The sequence below is a fragment of the Parus major genome, chromosome 4, assembly GCF_001522545.3.
Source record: "Parus major isolate Abel chromosome 4, Parus_major1.1, whole genome shotgun sequence".
NCBI lineage: Eukaryota > Metazoa > Chordata > Aves > Passeriformes > Paridae > Parus > Parus major.
Genome location: NC_031771.1, coordinates 14,761,835 through 14,782,575, shown reverse-complemented (window position 1 = coordinate 14,782,575; position 20,741 = coordinate 14,761,835). Strand labels below are relative to the sequence as shown.

Genomic DNA, 20,741 nt, shown 5'->3' with positions numbered 1-20,741 from the left:
CCCTCTCCTACTGCTGCCTTTCCACCTGGGCTGCTGATGTCTGTCTAACCTTGCTGACAGGACACATGACTAATCTACTGGTTTGCAAACACAACCAGACTTGCAGCTCTTCCCACAGGCATTTACCAGCGTATTTCAGGAAATGGTTTGCACAGATGGCAGCAGGTTGCTGGAAAACCATTTAATCCTCCTCCATGTGCTTTGGAGACAGCATTATTCTTAGAGCTGGCAGCGCTGCCTTGATCTGTTGTACCAAGCTACAGATGTATCTGCCTCAGTATTATTAGACAGTGGCAGTTTGCTCCAAGGGGAAAAATTCCCCCAAAACCAAAAGCCCCACAACAAACCAATGCCAAGGCACTTTTACTAAGCATTGGTCAGTAAGAGCATGCACCTCCCAGCAGGAATGCCAGAAAAGCCCTGGGAAGAGCAGAGCTGGGATTACACCACAGTGGCAAGGGTTGGTGTGCCGTGATTCCCTCCAGACACACTTCCATAGACAGCAAGGAACAGAAATGATGCTTGAGGAACAGCAGTCATAAGACTGCTTCTGCAGCAAACTGATACTGCTCATCTAGGGACAAACCCCCTTCTGCCATCACCCCAGTTGGCTTGGGGACAAGGTAAGCTCCCAAACCACCCAAAATCCACACGAAGGCCATCAGCTGGACATTTGTGAGGGCCTGGACCCCACCCTGCAGCACAAGCATGCACAGATTTCAAACTTCCAATTATTTCCTTTGGCTCAGACAACATGCCACAACATGGCTTGTGATATTTTTCCTCCCAAGGGATGTGTCTCAGCACTCCAAACCAGCAGGAGCTAATAGCAAAGTACAGATGCCCATTCAAAATCATACTGTAGCTCTTTTTCCCCTGGGGATTCACTACCATTGTCCAAATCTAAAAAATGCCCCATAACCAAACCAAAAAAACCCAATAAATCCTCCTTCCAAGGAGGCCATTCACCTGCAAAGCCTTCTTCAACATCCTGAATTCAGAGACACAGAGCAAGTTGTTGGCGGTATTTCAAATTCACTTAACCCACTTTTAAGAAGTACAGCCTGTTCAACACTGCAAAAAACATTTCTTTCAAGAGGATCCTCAAGTCATCTGTCTGAGATGCTACACCTGGGCCAAGCCACCTGCAGCAGTGTGCCTTGAAAAGATGAGAGGATCAGAAAGCAACAGCATAAGGAAGCAGTTATGACAGAACAAAATGTCATGGCACAAACCCTGGACACATCTTAATTGCCATCTGGAAACAGCTTTTTTTTAAAAATAAAAAATAAAAAAATTAACCAAACAGCCCTAAAAGCCTGAGGTCCCAGCCTAGACAAAGACATGCACTGGGCACACAGATTCCTTACACCCTCTAGCTAGAGAAGTATGTGTGTATGAGAGCAAACCTGGCTGAGCTTCTTCCTTAAGGATTGCAGCCAAAAAAATGTTGCAAATTTCAATTAAATTACAGAATAAAAATATTTCCAACAAAGAGAAGGGGGGTGGGGGGGAAAAGCAGTAAAGTTTACATTCAAACCATATTAGAAGACAGGCTTTTTGTCTCCAGTCAGACCTGTCCTATTCACTACTCATATCTGGTGGAACATGATGGCAGAGGATTTAGAACAGGGCCTATATGTTGTAGTAATTTTGTCAGCTTTTCAAGTGGAAAAAAAAAAAATTTACATTACTTGTTTCAATTTCTAGGCTTTAAATCAGATAAACCCCATACTTCCAAAAATGCAGGAGCCTCAAGGCACAGACATATTTCTGTCAGAGGTGCAACTAACACATGTCTGCATACCTGCAGGATGCTTAATCAACCTGACTCAAGTGCCAGAAATTGTGACAAGGGAGTCTTGTCCCGCCACAGCTTCACTGCTATTGCTGCCATGATAGACTTGATGAAAAGTAGATCTCACACTACAATTATAAGTGCAATTCACAGTACAAGCATTTTCTGCTCAGAGCTCACCTTCATGCATTGGTCCAAGAGCTACAATGCCCCTGGGACTGGCTTGCTGGCAGAGCTGGAAACCCCAGCCAGTGCCACCAAAGAGATAAAAAGAGAGATGTTCTTTATAACCCATATATAACATAAACCCACAAAAATTCATCTTAAAAAAAGAGAAGAAATAAAAAAATCTCAGGCTGGTTTCTAGATTAACTTGGCAGCATCCAGCAAGCTACCTCATGTACCTCAGTGATACATCATTGGGAGCTAATTATCTTCTGCAATTTCCTGCCTTCTTAGTGTCAAAAAGCATTCCACTCTGGGCTAAAAATGTGACATGGTACTGTAGATGTCAATCTCTTTGCTGTATAGTTAGTGGTGACAAACCTTTCAGTAACCACCTTGTACCCCTCCTCTCACACAGTACCTCAGGCTCACTTCTGCTGCACCACCTACTTTTTAAGGGAAGATTCTTGCATTTTTCCGTTGTCAGTATTTGATACACAGCCAAATCACAAAGATGAATCTGATCATTTGATTTTCATGATTATCTCCTGATAAACAGCTTGTTCCTCCACCTTTCGTGAGAGAAGTTATTGCCCAGCCCTGCCCTTAATTCGTCACATCAAATTTGATCTTTTTTCTCAAACTATGATAAGTTGAGAGTTCAGTCAGAAATAAGCACTACCTTGCTGAACATCAGCTAAGCTTAGGGACAGGAGAGATGGAGAACTGACAGTCTGTCTTAAAATTAGCTCCAGTCAGCCCACAGCCACAGAAGGACATCTCATGCTATAAGGAGAGAAGCTCACAATAGGTGGCTGTCCTGAGTCCCTTCCCATGGCACTGGTGAAAGGGTGATCAGAAGAAACAAATGCAACCACCTGCTTTCTAAGAAGAGAAAGTCCTCTTTCCAGCCCTCTGCTTCAGAGCCTAAAGGGATGCTGCTCCCCACACCACCTTGCTGTGCCTTCGAAGTGCCACTGAACCCTTGCTCTGGTGACAAAAGAAGTTGCCAGCAGGGATTATAGTGCAGACAGCAGTGCCCACAAACAACCTAATTTTCCCCAGAGGCTGGCTGTGTATGCTTTTTGTTGTTCAGAGCCATCTGCAAGAAACTGGATATTTGCAAATAAAAGGAGATTAGGACAAGACATTAATCCAGCATCTGCTGCTCATTCATGCTGTCCCCTGAAAGGGAGCCCAGATACAACATTTAAGTCATAACACTCACTTCTGAGCTACTGGTAAAGAAAAAAAATAAACAAAACAACAACAAAGTAGACAGAAATTAATAGGCACACAAAGTTGTGGTATTACTTTTTATACCAACTAAGCCCCTAGGAGGGCAGAAACACCTGAAGCTGTTAAGAAAAAGTGGGATTCCCTCTGGGGAAGGACAGTTTTCCCTTGGCTGTGCCCAGCCGTGCACCAAGCCTGAGCAGAGAAGACCATTGTCCTGGAACAGGGTGGAAGCAGAAATGGCAACAGCTTGTCTAGAAACCCCTGTTCTTAGAAAGGCCTTATTTCTTGAAGCCTACCAGAACAGCACAACAGGGTTATTGTTCCCAGAGTTGGATGGCAAAGACTTGTGCCAAACACCTTCGGGAATTGTTTCTGCTTTTGGATGGAAGGGTGCATCAGAAAATCATCCACAGCCTTTACAAAAAGCTGTGCTCTGTGCACCACTACACAAGAGACCAAGGCCATCAACCCAGCAAGCTTACTTCTACTTTTTATTTCTTTTCTTCATATTCACAGTAACTATGTGGCTGTCAGTGCTGCTTTTCTGAGAGAGAAAAAGGAAAAAAAAACAACAAAAAAAAGACAAAAAATAATTTAAGCTTGGGGGAAAATATCCAGTTCAGAAACACAGATGAAAAGCATTTCATCTCTGCATATTGTCTGTTTTTCTACCAGCAGCCACTTTTCACAGAGGATTTTGCCTGACAGAGCTGATAACCACTCACCGCTGCTCAGATTTTGGGTTTGATACCTTTCAGATGTAGCTGGCGCATTTGGCGTTCAAAGGCATCGCACACGTGGCACCGCCTGCATCTTATGCCTTGGGAATCAAGAGCACATTTCACATTACAAACACCGACTGTCTACCACTGCCATCTGATGCTTTCTATTCAGTGCTTTTTTTTAGCTTAATTTCATTTACTTTAAGATGGAAAAGAGATGGTTCATTAGAGGCACTTCCCATAGCCTACTTAAAAGCACTGATGAGCTGACACACATTTTCATAGGTTCAGGTTTCATCGCTTTACCTCAAGTTGCAGCTTTCTAGCAGACAGCAAAAAGCCAGCCCAGTAAGAGCTGCCTTACAGTGGCTATCCCTATCCACAGCACCTCTGCAACCTGGAGTACTTCTACACCTCACTAGTTCAGGAGCATCCTGTGCTCACAGCAAGCCAACACACTTCCTGACACACACATTCATTTCAGTTACATCTGGGGGAAAAAAAAAAAAATCAATTTTGTTTTCAAGAGAAAAGTTTGGGTCAAATTTCAAGCAAGTGACCTGAACAGTTAGCAAAGACACTCAGGCAGTACCCTCAGAGGAAACACTCCTTAGCGATTTCTGGAAGAGATTTGACAGGGTTCAAAGAACATGAGTTTTAAATACAGAAGAGCTGATAGCTGGCATTATTAGTCAGTGCCACCACTGCACACCAGGTAGGGGAAGGTCACAGAGACACAGCCTAATGAGTTGGCCAGCTGGTGACACACAGTGGGGAGACATGCAGGATAGTCACAGGAGCAGCTTGGCAGCAGGAGGTAGCTTACTCCAGCCTCACATGGCCACCTCCTCCGAGATCATCACTAAGTGAGTTGGTTGCAATTCCTGGAAGAACTGCCCTCCAGGACACACAATCATTTCCCATCTCCCTCTTCCAGCTCTGTGAAACTAGCCTAAGCATCACTCCCCACCCAAGCAACCTTTTGGCATCCAAGTGGCACTAAAGCCACCCTTGAGTTGTCATGCCATTAGTTTAAATCAGTGTTACAGCCAGCTCCCCAATCAATGAAATGCAGAAACACGACTGCAGGAAGGAATTAGCAGCTGTAATCCCATGATTACATAAATCCCTTTGGTCAATCAGTTATTAATGGCTGTTATATTTATTGGGGTTTATAGCAGACCTACAAACCTGAGCCATTAGAAGTAGACACCAAAAAGGACACTAAAAAAGCTGTTTGATTACTGACTCCTCACAGCAAGTGCTGACAGAATACAAATTTGGCTCGCTCTCCCTCCTGTTAGTGAGCCTGCTAATGAGCTTGCCAATTAAGAGCCAATCTGAAGACCTTGGAGGGGAAGCTGTCAGGAACATGAACTCCCATGCCTCTGAGGAGCAGCTGCAGGACTCGTGTCCAGGGCCACCTTCAGCGCTTCTTGCTGATGCCTTTATCTCCCACAACTCATCCCCCTCACCCAGAAAATACAAACACTTGTCACACATGCATATTACGGCTTCTAAGGCATGGACATTGAAAACAAACACATGCTAAAGAGTAAAAAAAAAAATCCTCCCTCGCTCCTGATTATTGCAGAGGTTTTACTAGGTCAAACGCTAGAACTACTGTGAAAGTACAAAAGCTTCAAAATAATAATAATAAAGAAAAGTGTCACTAATTACACATCATAATGTCTAATTATATTGGGATGCATTTTGCAGTTTTGCACATGTGTATTTCTATTTAAAGAATCAAGGACAGCTTGAGCAAGAGAATTTGGGCTCTTAGCTCCCTTTGGATATTTCTATGCATGTTCCTCCCCTCATAAGCAATTAACTTGATACAATTAATGAAAGGGGAAGCAAAAGCATACATCCTACACCAGTCCAAAATCTCTGGAAACAAAACTTTATGACTTTCAGTGGCAGGGACACATATGATCCACTTCAGTCACAGCAACACAAGAAGACAGGGTGCGAGCATGCAAGGGCTGCAAGCATCTCACACGTCAGTCAAATCTTTATTGCCAGTACACTCATTTGACTACCTTGGTCTGCCATTTAAGCAGAAAATCTCATTTCAGAACCACTCAGTGCTGCATTTCTTTGTAGTTTCCTTCCTGCCCAGTCCTTGAGTGGGTAACTAACAGTGGCATTTCCAACAGAGCGCTACGACCGGCACATTCCCTCCCCAAACTAACCCCCGTGACTGCTCACAGAGGGTAAATTTTATTGCAATGTTCATGTTCAAGGGACTGTCAGGAAGTAAACAGGAGCAGGGGACTCCTGGCCCAGGTTTTCTTCTGGATTTTTCCATCCCCCATTTTATTCATCACACCACATGATGAGGAACACTCTGGAAATAACCTTTAGCCGAAAGCTCTGTTACCTAAATAAAGAAATGCCATAGTTTCTCTGAAACTATATCATTCTGCTGAAACTAATTATGAGAAAGCTGGTGCTTAATGAAAGTTTGCTTTAATATGACTTATACTATTCATAAGTTTGCTTTGGACAGCATCCAGGTTTTTTAAATTAAATATTAGCAGTCTGTTAGCCTATCAAACAAACCTATGCATGTCAAGTTAGTATTTTAATAGTGTTTTTACTTCCCCTTCCAGCCTAGGTTTGGCTTCCTAATTGACTTGCTGCTTTAAAGTCAGTAAACTCACAAGTCTGAGAAGAAGATGTCACACTTTAATGGCTTAGGAGTGCACGCTTTGTCTGGGTGATTGATGGATCAAATGTGTGCTGAGGAATGCCACGATATTTCTTTCATCATTTCTGATTCTCATGAGGCTGAGAACTGGACTATCACTAAACTTCTTTTCTGCTAGAAACAACAATAAAATTCTCATTCATTATAGAAGTAAAATCCACCTTGGCATCCTGAAGGGCTGTTACTGAGCTGACATTACTGTATGAGCACCGACCAAGGCGTAAGTGAGAATTTATCACCTAGGATGCAGCTGAATCTACACACCAGGCATGCTGGGCTCTCTCTGGCTCATTACACTCCTTACCTGGTTATTGCCAGCCCCAACCTGTTTGGTGAATGAGATGTGGAAGAGCTGCACAGACACAGCAGCAAAAGGTCCTTCAGAAACACAGGTGATAAATGGGGCAACATTCACAGGTGACTGGTAAAGAAAGACCAAGGCTTTAATCGAGAGTTGCGCATCTGACAGAAGGCACAAATGTAGATGGAGAGCTCTTATTAAAGCAATATTAAGTAATTTTCAGAGTGCTTTTTAACTGCAATCATTTACTTTCCGTCCTGCCTAATCAAGTAAAGGACTGCAACATTTCTGATCTCAAGATGAGGACTGAAAGGTAGAAAAGGCTTCCAAATAATGTGTGTGCTCTCCAAAGTGACTAATACAGACTACACACATATTCACACAGCTCCATCAAATTTTCTAGTGCAGGAGCAAGTATTTCTGACTGCAATGCCTGCCAGTGGGATGTGAAAGGCAGGCTCTCTAAAGCGCTGGCATCACACTTATTAAACGTTTTACATATAAAGCTTAGTTAACAAATCCGCTGACAATGCAGAAGCCGGAATAAAACCCTGCTCCCTTCTCCAGAGCAGGGCAGCTCTCTCACATTAAAGGAGAGCAGAAATGTATTGAAACTCACTGAGGTCAGGTAAGGGGGCTGGCACAAATGTGGGTACCATTAGAGCAAATCTGCCCAGTGTCCCAGAAAGAGAGGACTGTAAGAAATCTCTCGGGATGCAGAGTCCAGTGCGCTCAAGCATAAGCAGTCAGAAGAAGAATGGGGCAGGAGGGATCAAGAGCACTGCCAATACCCTCAAGCCCTGAAATAGTAGAGGATTTGTTAAATCCCAGAGAGCAGCCCTGGCTGTATTTGGCAGAGGAGGATGAAGCAAAGCCCTGGCAGTGCTGGCAAGTCTGGAGAGGGTTGTAGTCTCCTTCCTCTCCCCACATTTGGGGAATGCAAGTCGAGGTGACAAGCAGGGCTGAGCAGTCATGTACCCCAATATTTTTGTGCTTTCCCAAGGAGCCACCAGCCTACCCAAAGCTGAAGCACTGGAGGTCTCATCAGGACCCAAATTTCACTTCAGTCCCTGAACAGCCTCTGTTTCTCAGGTTGGTCAGGTATTTGTCTTCACTCCTCATCCCCACAGCTCCTCCAAAGCCCCTTGCAAACTTAAATGGGGTTGCTGGGTACTTCATCCAATAAAATCCTTCCTGCCTTGCCTCAAACCTGTTTCATTGGAGTAGCCGTATCCTTTTTCCTTTTTTTTCCCTCCCCATACTATCCACGAAAAAAGATAAAGGTGCTATGCTTTACCCAGTCTTGTGCTGACTGCATTACATACCAGCAGCAAGGCGGACTTAGAGGCACCAGCTGTAATTTCTCCTCTGCTCTCCACACTTCCAACTTGCACCAACACTCTTGTGTATCTTTGCATTTCAGGCATACCTCTGAGACTGCTCATTTATCTAGACATCATCCTCACCGTAATGACAAGCCAGGAATGCCATTTTTCCTCCCTTCCTCTACAGAGAGGCAGAGAAAATGAGGCAGTGGTAACAATGAATAGGCAGGGACACGCCTCAACTTGGCCTCAGGAAGAGTCAAGTCTGAGGCCACCCAAAAGCACAGTCCCTCCTCTCATTTGGGGGCTGTGGAGATCAACCCCACCTGTGCCCACACTGCAGCACTGCTGGAATTTCACTCCTGCAAGTCCAGCAGGGATTCGGACACATCCAGGGAGAGCTTTGCTGCCTGGCCACGCTCAGGGCCATTTGCAGGACAGCTGCGCTTTCATTTGTTCCCCATCTCTTTTCTTCAAACCTTCCTGGCTTTGCCTTCCTTCCCCCTTCCATGCTCTGGCAGGGATGCTGAATGCTGATGAGACAATACTTGATACATCTTCAAGCACTTATTTTCGGGCAATTAACTTGGCATCATAGAAGCACTTAAGAAACCTGGCTTTCCGGAGTGGGAGACAACTGACTAAAAAGCTAAGCAAAGTAGTAAATTATTGTCAAATGACTAAAAAAGAACAGGGAAGGCAGTCGAGGGGGGGTAAGAAAGCAATGCTTTGATAGAAAATGCTTCCTTGCTGTCAGGCCAAATCTGAGATTTGACAAAAAAAAGTCAATCTAATGGATTCAGCAACCATTAGTGTGAGTCCAATACTGGTCACTATCAATTGTGTCTAAAACAATTGAGTTTTGCCATTCAAGGTTGGTTGCTTTCTTTTCTGACATCTCCTGATTGTATGTCATCAATTCATCCTTGGAAAAATTAGCCCAGAAAAAGCATCTATCTACTTAGATAGAGCACATTACTCTAATGTTCCAAAGGCTTACCAATCACCACGTGGTCCTTCATCACTACCTGTGCCTTCTATAATCATTCATCTTTACATTCAGAAGCAATAACTTAGCTATTATCAACATTTTACTTATTTACCTGGTCTCAAATTCAATTTGGGGAGGGGGGGCAGAACCATAAACCATTAATTCAATTTTTCATAAACTAGAAATTTCCAGCTTTTCCTTTGTGGTGTTATTTTCCTGTCCCCAAAATGACACTTCAAAGATGCATTTGCCTTTCATCCCTTAGATGCCAACATCAGGAATGGGGCATGAAAAAAGCCAGTCTGCCTGAGCAGTCCTTCTCTGGGCACCCCACATTCCCTACTTGGCTTTGGGAACAGTGGGGATTTTTTGTAGATCAGAAGCATGTTGATTTTGCAGACACAGCTTCAGGTTTAAAGTGAATAAATAAATATGAGTCTTCCCATGCATAGTTTACAGCTACCCTCTACATTTTTGAATGGATCTCACTGCAGACCCCTGCAGCGAAAAGAAACCTACAGACACCTGCATAATACATTGTCCTTTAAGGAAAAAAATAAAAATTAAAATAAAAAAAAAATTGCACTTGTCATTTATCCTAGTGGCTATTCCTGCTACCTCCCCATCCTGTATGTGCAGTGCTGCTGCCAGTGAGCAATATCCTGGAGCTGGAACTCCAGTGGAACACGCTGCTCTGCAGGCACAAGGGGCTGGGGCTGCTTTCATGAACTAATGGGAAGAACACAGGGACAGGCAAACAGGCCAGTAAATTCCCTTATTCCCCATGCTTTCAAAATCCAAATTAAAAATGTTTTCTTTTGCCTCATTAAATTGACATAATGATGTAAAACACCAGCATATGAAAATCCACAAGGTGCATACAGAAAAACCTGACCTGGCACCCTTCTATCTGCCAACTCACACAAAGAAGCAGAGATCTCAGACACCCAGACTTATACCCATTAAATATTCAGTGTTATAAATCAAGCCCTCCCACCTTATATAAACACATCACAGCTATTGCACAATAACATCCTGCTTGCATACATTTACATTATTCCCTCAAATGAAAAAAAAAATCCATGGAACATTATTTGTGCAATCCTCTTAAAAGAGTTTAAAGGAAAAAGAATCTAAAATAAAGACAGACAATATCCTTAAGAGGAAATATCTCTAAGGAAGATAGTTCAGATGGCACTTCCAGGGCTCAGGCACAAACTTGAAGTCACAACCCTCTACGTAATCTACAACAAACCTTAAATCAGGACACACAAGAGATGGAGAGCAAGCCAAACAAACAGCTCTTCTTTCCCTTGTTTCTTTCTACAGATAAACTCTCTACTACCTCCTGGTATGAGCTGGTGTCACTGCAGAGACACCAACCGGGGGGGGGGGGGGCGCGGAGAAAAAAAAAGGAAATTACCTGGCTTGCTGTTTTCATCAAGAAATTAATTAATTTTATGGGCAAACATGAACACTTAGATCAAGGCTGCATTATCAGCTGCACACTAAGCAGATGAAGAGCATTCAGGAGGCACTATCACACTCTTCACCTTCCTCTTGCAGCTCCAGCCCTATCATATACAACACCTGGGTGCACTGGGCTTCAAGAGCACCAAAGCATGACATCGGCCACTGCAGTCCTGCTTCCTGGGCTATCCAACACCAATTCTGCTGCTGTGAAATGCTTTGTAGCTACATCAGGTTGGTTAGGTTTTATCCATCTGTTTTAAATGCTGCAAAATAAAAATTACTTGCTCTCCTGGAGTTCCCTCACACTTACGGGCACGTTCTCATCTTTTTGTTTAACTGGGAAGACCACACATTTCAGCCCCAACAGCATGCAGGGGAAACCACAAGCTACTTTTAGGCATCTATTATCTCTTGATTCACATAGCCATCCTAAGCCTGAGATGCCATTGTCTTCAAACACCACATACAGTGGATGCCTAGCCCAGAGCACTAGGATGGGACAATCATTGAGCCATAGCCCTCCACAAGCTTTCCCACACTCAGGCAATCCAGGGATTTGAAATTAAGCAACACAGAGTTCTGCATGGAGGTCTTTCCAAAGCTAACTGTCTTCATTAGCACCAATCCAGCTGCAAAAATATTAGTCAAGGCTGCATTAATGCCAAATGGGCCCTGCAAGCATACAGGTTTTGTTAAGAGAACCCGAGATGCTTGAAAGGTAGGGTGGGCTTTTCCCTCTGCTGTTCTGGTTTTCTTGGCCTTTCCATCCTCCCCTCTGAGTTCAAAAGCTGGCAGCAATTTACAACAAATTACAAGAAGGTATGCACATACACACACATGTGTGTGCACACACATAAGCCAGACAACTCAGTAAGTTCCTCTTAGAGAAAGAATCCCACTGCAAGGGGCTGGACTCAGTCCTTGATGGTCAAAATGGGGCACTTGCTAATGAGGCAAAAGACTACATTCAGGCAGATGTTCCTCCAGAAAGAACACAGGAACCATTATATTCCTAAAGAGAATCAAGTTTGGAGTTGCTGTGATCTTACTGTCCTGGTGCCCAGGTAGCACTGGAGCCCTTCCACGTGAAAGTGCTACTTTGTCATTGCCCCAGGCAGGGGAAGAGGGATTTTAGACCTGCTCTTTAGCACTTCAGGACTTTAAAACAAGCACCCTCCAGGAAAGGTTCAAAAGAGAGCTTCCCATATGATATTTACACCACTCAGGTATGCAATCACCCTACAAACTGTCCTGCCTACCATGTGCCAAACAGAACAGTGCCCTCAACTTTTCATCATGAGTCTGCCACAGGACTAAACAAGCAAATAATTCTTGACTGCCTTTCTTCAAGTCCCACAGACAATACTAAGCCACACATTTCTCTCTTCTCTGCTCACACGTATGCCATGAAGCTGGATGAACCAGCAGCATGGTCTGCACTGACACACGTGATGCTCAAACTTGTTACACAGATAAGAGATATGCTCCATCTCTTTAATTCAGGGTTTCTACCTTCTCAGAGGGATGCATTTTGTCAAAGCCCAAGCTTAAGTCACTCAATCTCCAGTACGAAAGACTACTTAGAAAAAAAAAACACTCTTTGCTGGCAAAACCAAATGAAATGGAGCAGAGAAGGACATAAATCCACAGAGCCTCAGAGCAGGATTAAAAACACCACTTGCCATCCCCACAGGCTTTGTAACCCTCACAAGCCTGAGAGGGATGGATTTCAGCATGTTAACATCCTAAGAGAATACTGCAAGAAATGGCATGCTGTGGGTGGTTATATGATCTTCTGGTTTACCAGAGAACTTTGCAAACTCCCCCAAGCCTTTCATGGCAGATCAGTGAAGATTATTATGGACATCCACACTTTACTGGGGATTTTCAACCAGCAAAGACAAGCTCATGGGCTTTACAAGTACTGCCAAGTGGCCTGTACACCTGTTATATTTCATGAACCCTGAAATGAACAAATAACTCATGGAGAACATAAAACAATTTTGTTAGAGCAGTTTGTCAGCTCAGAAAACTCAGCACATGAAGGACTCAAGGTGTATTTTAATTTCCACTGGAGGTGTCACCCATGGAGTTTACAAGGTTCATCAACCAACCCAGACCCACACACACCCTGTAGTATCAAATTTGCTCAGGTTAGGAAGGCCCCACCATAATCAGAACAGAGGTTCCAATCTGCAAAAAATTACATCAGCAACATGAAGAAACAGGAAAACTACTACATGAATTTCTTCTGTAATGCCAGGGAACCTCAGACTCGCTGAAGTACATCCTGACAGAATCCAGAGCCAAAAGATAAGGCCTTTGACTTCTCCTTAGATGCTGATGCAGAAAGGGAAAAAATTGCAACCCAGCACTTCACAAACTGGTACCCAACCCTGAAAGAAGCCTCCATGTACTCCAGCTCAGTGAGAAAAACAGCAGCAGATTGATGTACATTCAAACATGGCCTTTGTGAATATTAAAAGGCCTTTAATATAGCCAAGTGCCTTTTCTGAAAATGCTTCAAGCCCTTCATATGCACAGCATTCTCCTTTTCCCAAGCTGTTTCTTGGTCAAGAGAGAAACATGTCATACCTCCAAAGGGGAAAAAAGTCCTCTAATCCCCACCTCCTTCCTCCAGGAATTGGTCTGGAGAGGGAAAAAAAACAAAAAGAAATAATTCATATTCCAATTGCTTCATGGTTTTCCTGCAAAGTTTTAATAACTTCCTCCAGCTGTCCACTCAGTATATCTTATTCAGAGTATCCAAATGAAATTTACAAAAGTTCAGCTGGACTTCTTACTGCATCACTAAAGACAGTTCCCTGTCACGGTGCCATGCCAAAAGCAGGTTAGAGACTTTCAGATCAAGGACATTTCATGGGTAGATAGAGATTCAGACAGAAAAAGCCAAAGCAAGAGAGCACACAGAACTTTTATATACTATGTCTACTCAGTGTCTATTAAATAAACACTTGGGTGCAATACAGTGCATAGTTTTTAATATCCTCGCTTGTCTTGCTTCTCAGAGGTGTTCAAAACATTGCTCATTATACATCTTTATGGAACAGGCAGACTGGGGTTCTTCACATCTTTGTGAACATTTCAACAGACCACGAGTCTGCACAGCACAGAGGTGTCAAATGAAGAAAGAAATAGACTGCCTCCCAATGAAGTTCAAATAAGGAAAGCATTTAATTATGCATACTTCTCCAATGCTTTGGAAACTGCTTTTAAAGGAGAAAAAGTGTCATAACTCAAAGGTATTTACTCTAATGAAAAAACTACGATTGTTCAGGCTGTTTCCAATATATTCAAATAAAAGAAGATGGGTTGAGAATTTTTTTTTTCCCCCTTCAAGAAGAACACTCAGGAAATTGCATCCCATCCAACCCTTCCCCCTCATCTTTTTGTCAGCAAATCCTATAAACCCACAAAATGCCCGGAATTAAACGCTAAGGTTGGCAATCTGTCATTGACATATGTTCCTGCCTTTTTTTTTTCCCCACCAAGTCATGAGATAAAGCTGCATTTTCAGCCTTAGCATGGAAATTCTTAGCACCAGTTAGTATTTGGTGGCTTCAGTTCTCCCCTTCTCCCCTTCTCATCAGCGTGATTTACTTTGCCATCCCACAAAGCCAATTTCTCAAGAGTCACCACCCAGCTCCCAGATCCTTGGAGGCACTCTGCACAATAAACAGCCTGCTCCAAAGCAACACCATGGGCTTCCAAGCACGACACCGGACAGCCCCACGATACACTGCCATGGCAAAATAATTCCTTCCCTTTGGGAAGCCCTCAGCACAAGCTGCCCAAACATTATTTACGATTTCAAGTGTTGCCTTATTTACGGCTGAAATTCTCCCTGTTCAGAAGAGAGAGGGACTGAGTAACTTACTAGGAATGTTCCTAGGGATTGGGGGCAAGGGGGAAATGAGATCAGTCATAGCTTCAGAAACATTTACAGCTTTTATGCAAAATTTAAAACTGGAGCATTAACAAAAAAAACAAAAAAAAAAACAAAAAAACAACCGACCAAAAAACACCAAAAAACCCACACTAACCCAACACAATCAAATTTAATCTGGTAGTTTGCCAAGCTACAGGTGGGTTTTGTAAGGAAGAAGAGGATTCCAGCTTTCTTGTTTGGAGAAGAAAGGCAAGCATAACTTCTGGGAAGATTAAATACTTGAAGTGGATATATTTACACAATATGTGGGAAGTGTGAACAGATGCTACATAGGAGGCCTTTCTCATGACAGCATCTCCAGAACACAAGACAGTTTTTCATTTGGATTCTGTTTGTGTGGTATGGTAGTTTCTTTGCAAGATACAAAAATAATTTTTTACAGAGCGTTTTGCAATTGGAAATACTGGCTTCTATGGCTTTTCAAATGTATCTATTAATAGCTTTTCTGGTAGTTAATAGAAAAAAATATTTTTGCTGTCCTACCTGTAGATTCTACTACAGACTGGCTGTGTGAATATTGAGTTTAAAACCAACACTTGTCATTTTCCACACTGGTAAATACAGCAGTTTCTACTAACATGTCTCATGTCAGATGCTCCACACAGCCGAAAACTCAGCCCAGACCCTCACCTTCCTAAAACCCTGGCCCGCAATTTTGCTTGCAGCAGACATTTTCAAATCAATGTGAGGGAGATTGTTTCTGGCAAAGATGCCTTGGAATAGGAAAGGCATAACAAAGCTCACCTGAGACCAGATGGGGAAAGAAATCAATGGGCAAATTAGGAAGAGCAAACAGGACACACACCACCAGAACTTTTTGTGTTTAGTTGGTGTTTATAAAGCAGAAGCCACATCAGTAATGACAGAAGAATGATATCATGATTTGTTAGGCTACAGCTACAGACAGCATCACTTTGTGAAGAGCTGGCAGCTCCCAAATAGCTGACTTCCAGAGAGTTCAGTTAAATATAACCCTACTGCCCGAGCCACAAATAAAATCTATTCAATTTAATGTGATTTCAGCTAAATCTGTAGAGCTAACAGCCAAAGAGCTACATATTGATTATGCCACTTCCATTCTGAACGACTTTGAAACAGCACCCAAAATCCAATATTTTCCTTAATTCCATTAAGTTCCGCCACCAAAGGCTTTCTATTTATTTTCATTATAAAGTACCCTATTCACAGGTATTTCTTCAGATTCCCAGGTCAACCCAGGCATTTACTGGCTCTTACAACTAATACATACAAACATATCCCCATGCACATATACATTTATTCTTGCACATATGCTCCCCTTTCAATATCTTTAGGGTAGAAGAAATGTAAAGGAGACTGAATTTGTTTCAGTGGCTCAAACCCACAAGGAAATTGTGCCTGCTGTGTTGTTTTCAGGCTGTTACCTAGACAAGTTAATCAAGGCTGCTGATGGGAGCATAGTCATTCATGCTGCTTTAGAAGAAAACAGAGAAATTAAGAAGAAAGAAGTGATATGCACATGCATGAATACCATTTACACCAGAGAAAATGCCTAGTTAGATAACCTCTTCTACTTTTAATACTTCACAGTGATTTAGCTCTCTACACTGAGGGTTCATAGGTAGATAGGCAGGCAGTTTTAACACTCTCCCTAGCTCATTAAAAATCTCAATTGGGGGGTCTCTCTTCTGAAGCTGACTGGAACATGATCCACGTTTAAGAAATCAAAACTGCTTCCCACTGAGGTCCACGTGGTGCCTGTCCTTCTGCACAGTTGTAACTAACTCTTAAAATTGGAAAGATATTTTCTTCCATCTGTCACTGCAGAAAAGCTGAGACGGGGAGGGGATATCCCAAGATGGTCATAAATCAGACTGTGTTATTTGCTGTACTTATATATTTATCTAATTTTATTTAAAAAAAAAAAACAAACTCTTGTAAGCTGTTTTTCTGGATACCATAAACTGACTATGGGTATCATAGTCACATGTATAGAAGGTTGAGCTATGGAAAGGGTAAAGAGAAACACTGAAGAAAACCACACAGCAAATTGACAAGTGAGGTCCATGGTTTAACTTCTCGGCTGTAGTAGCAGATTTTGATAAGTGATTATTTTCTTGTACTTGATAGGGCTTCTTAGTGTAAAATGAACAAAATCAAAGAAACCTTTTATTATGCTCATGAAAATAGCTAAGGGGTAATGGCTCGTAAATACAGTCCTGCCCACTTCTTTCATCAAATTGTCGGCCAGGAGATGCCCTGAATGTTTGCACACTGTTTGCTCTGTCAGTGGAATTCAGCTCCACCAAACTCAGACCGAGAACCACACTCATGACAAAATAATATAACTACAAGAAAACACAATCCACACCTCCCCTTAGGCATGAGACAGTACCTAGACTGCTGCAGATGAGAAAGCCAAGGATCCCACCTCCGTACGAAGATGAATAACCTTCTCCCTGAAGGAAGCTTGAGCCCAGGAGACAGCTAAAACCTCCTCTGGTTCTGCATGTGTTCTCTGCACTGCCTGATCATCTTCCAAAGACAAAAGGAAAAAGAAAAGTGTGGTAACATACATTACCTTTTTAATCCAGTTTCAGTATCAAGAGAAATCCAACTGCGACATAACTCTTCACAATCACCTTTGCCAGGAGAACACCACTTCTTTTAAGGAGATGCAGAACTTCTCATGCAAATTTTAGTAGCATATTCTAAATTTTTCAGATTTCCTCCTATAGAAAGCTACTTGCTCCAGTGAAAACACAAAGCAAATTTGCGTTTTCTGTTCACTTGGCTGTTTTCCAGTCCTCCTACCACATTTGGAGGATGGGCATAAGTGGAAGGGAGAAGCTGTGCAGTGCCATCGTTTATGACTGGTTCATCAGCTTGACTGCAACTTGCACAAGTAGAGTTGCCTAAAATGGTGGCATTTAGTTAAAAAAAGAAGTCATGATTTAGTGCCAAATTAGTATGTGAGCAGTTAAGCATGACTAATGCCGGGCTCAAGCATAATACTCCTGTCTTTGCGAACCCAAGAGCTGCCTTAACCTTTCTATACAAAAAACTGTCAGGAGAACCACCATCAACACAAACCAAGTGTGTAAATCCTGAAAATCACACGAGAGGGGAAAAATGAGCTGCAAGAAAAACAATGTATAGACGTATCATATGTTAACCATTCAAAGTAGGAACAAAACCCCAGAAATTATGTGTTAGCCAGAAAGGCTGATCTCAAGATGGACTTAATCACCAGCAAGAGCGTCACTGGGGCCAGATGTCCCAGAATTATGCCTGCCCCCCCATCCTCTCTCTTTCTTTGTGTAAAAAGTTGAGGTCTTGGATATATAAAAATAAAAACATAGCCCTCTTCCACACCCAGCATCTTCCTCCTCTGCTTTACATGGAAAGTCTTCCCCTTCCATCCTCTACCACCTATCACATAAAAAAGAAATTCAAAACAAATTTTCCTTCATTTCCTGATTTTTCTCTGTACAAGCCACAGACATGGAACAGCACCTACCTGCAGTTCCAAACTAAAATGTTTAATGCAACATTCAAAGATACCCCAGACAGAGTTCCAAGCAAAACTCTGAAAAAGCCAGGGGGAAGAACTGCTATGAAAAAAATCCCTCCTCCTTTTAGTCAGCCCCAATAAAGCAGAGCAGCACTACTTCCTTCAGAAATATCCCTCAATTCAACACTTCAACACATCAATATTTTGGCCAAATTTTCAGCACTCTGCTATGCATACTGCGCTCCCTATAATCCAAGGCCTCAGGTGTACGGCTTCAGTAAAAGCTGAGGGTACAAATAGCTGTGCAAGAGCAACAAGCAATCAATCACTGAATGCAGCTTATTCTTTAACAAGTGTTTTCTTTAAAAAAAAAAAAAAAAGTCCTGAAACCCACATGGCTTTTAACTTTGGTTTGGCACACAGACAGCAGCTTAGTTTCTGGTCACTTAAGCAATGTGTTCCTAAGATCCAGGCTCGCTCCCAACATCACGTTGTCTCTGTTTCTCAGTTCACACGACTTCAACTCAATAAGCAGCTCCAACCCTCAGCAAACAGATGCCACAGGCTGGGGATTGATCTCAGCTTGTGTCTAACGCCAGGGTCCTCTCTGGGGAAATGCCACAAGGAAAGCCGAGTGTGTGTGAGGGAATGGCATACCTGAGTTACCAGGATCAACATCTGGCTCATAATTCTGCACCACACTTTTGCTTCTTAATGCTTTGATTTTAAAAGTGCCTACTTAGGGATCCTTAAGGATTTTAAAGCATGAGAGGAGGGGAGAGATGGGATGAAACACTAGTTGTAGCATTTTAAGAACTAGCGTGTTTCCTCCATCATCATTCTCTCAACTTCAGCAGGACCAGGCTTTAAAGATAAACACAGGTTCCTTATAATTCACTGGGAAAGTCCCTAAGGGAAACAGTATTAAAGATTAACTCAGAAATAAAACATTAACCTGTTAATGGGCAGACCAGACATGAACTGCAGGAGAGGGTCCAGTAAGAAGGCGGCACCTTCAGTGGCCACAGTTCAGTGAAGATAAATGAAGACAAGGAACAGCATAAGCTATACAGAACTGTACACAGCACCACCAAAAGGACAATGTCTGTCCTGTGCTGCATTAGGCTTCCCCTGGCCTTTAAAACAACAGATCATTCATTTTGTGAATTAGCATTACCACTCTTAGAGCTCCTGCCCACAGCCATAAACCAGATTTTGTCTGACCTCAGAAACCAAGCTGACCTAGGTCTGGCTCCTGCTTGGGTGGAAGAATAAACTGGGATCCTGAGCACCAAAGACAAACTGTTGTTGGTCAGCTGATGTGTGTTCAACTGTGAAAAGGGTGAGCAGAAGCAAACAGGGAGCTTTTAGCAGCAGACAAAGACTGGATGAGAAATGGTATTGCAAACACCATTAGTCTCCAGGTCTTTATTACAGCAGTGTCACTCCTTAAGTGCCTGATGTCATTAGAGTTATGCCAGCACCAAACCACCACAAAAAAGAAAAGAGACAGGCTAATAAACTTTGAGTTTCATCTGTGAATTTCTGAGTTTTAGAGCTTCTGAGTTTGCCTCATCATGAAGCTGCCACTTGAGAGAGAGAATGCCACAATGCATGAATGCTGGGCACCAGCTCAACTCCAAGCATGACTTTAGAGTCTCTAAGCTGGTCCCTTGTTAAATAAATCACACACAGACTCATGCTGAGTTGCCTCCCTGCTTCAGAGCCTAAAACAAGATACCAATTTGCTTAATGTGCAAAAATTAAGCCACTCTGAAATTAATTATAAACGTTTGCCTTACTTAGCTGAAATTTATTTGATATAGCAGTCAGGAGTCAGATTAAAACTCCAGCCTGTCCAGCTAAATTTCTCTGACTTAAGAAGTTAATACCTTTTCATATTACAGGTGACATACTTGCCTCATTCTATCTCACATAGCATTAACTACTGATTTTTTTCAGTGCTTTGGTTGGAAACAAAATTCCCTACATACACGTTTGATGAAGAAGAAACCAAACCCAAACTTCGTCATATAGAAGAGATGCAATAAGACTTTTCTTGTTTTAATATATATATAAATAGATAGATATATGTGTGTGTGTTTATGAATATATACACACATACAGAAGAGTCTGCTGGCAGAATGTTTCATTTTATTTTTGGAAATACTTGGCCTGGCCTCTTATGTACCAGGAACATAAGCTACAAAAATGTTCTTGGAGCTTTCCCTTAGAGAAATGAGCTAAGTTTCACTCCTAAATTCCACTGTGTTTCTCCAAATGGGATTACACTGTAGACTTGTAAGTCTACAAAACTAGGGAACTTTGTTTTCCCTTTCTGCCTCAGTAGACCTGTCAAATAAGGATAATTCTTTTCTCTCACCTTTTGTGCATCTTGTCTACCTACAGCTGTATATTTTTCAAGATAGAAACTGTTTATAACCAAGGTGCTCTCACCTTCAACCTCACAGGTAAATAAGCACTAGGTGCTCTGCTTACATTTTAAACTAAAAAAAACAAAAAAAGAAAACCAAAAAAAAACCAAAAA

At 42.4% G+C, this 20,741-nt stretch overlaps 1 protein-coding gene across 17 annotated transcripts in view; it reads right to left on the bottom strand.

Moving 5' to 3' along the window:
- The window catches only part of ADGRL3 (adhesion G protein-coupled receptor L3), a 489,797-nt gene that overhangs the window by 342,349 nt on the left and 126,707 nt on the right, over window positions 1-20,741 (bottom strand). The window contains exon 3 of one of the 17 annotated variants that reach the window (XM_015625396.1): window positions 13,326-13,379. The exons of the other annotated variants lie outside the window; for them this stretch is intronic. The gene's annotated coding sequence lies outside the window, so the exon portion shown is untranslated. The remainder of the gene's footprint in view (window positions 1-13,325; window positions 13,380-20,741) is intronic. 17 annotated transcript variants of the gene reach the window in all.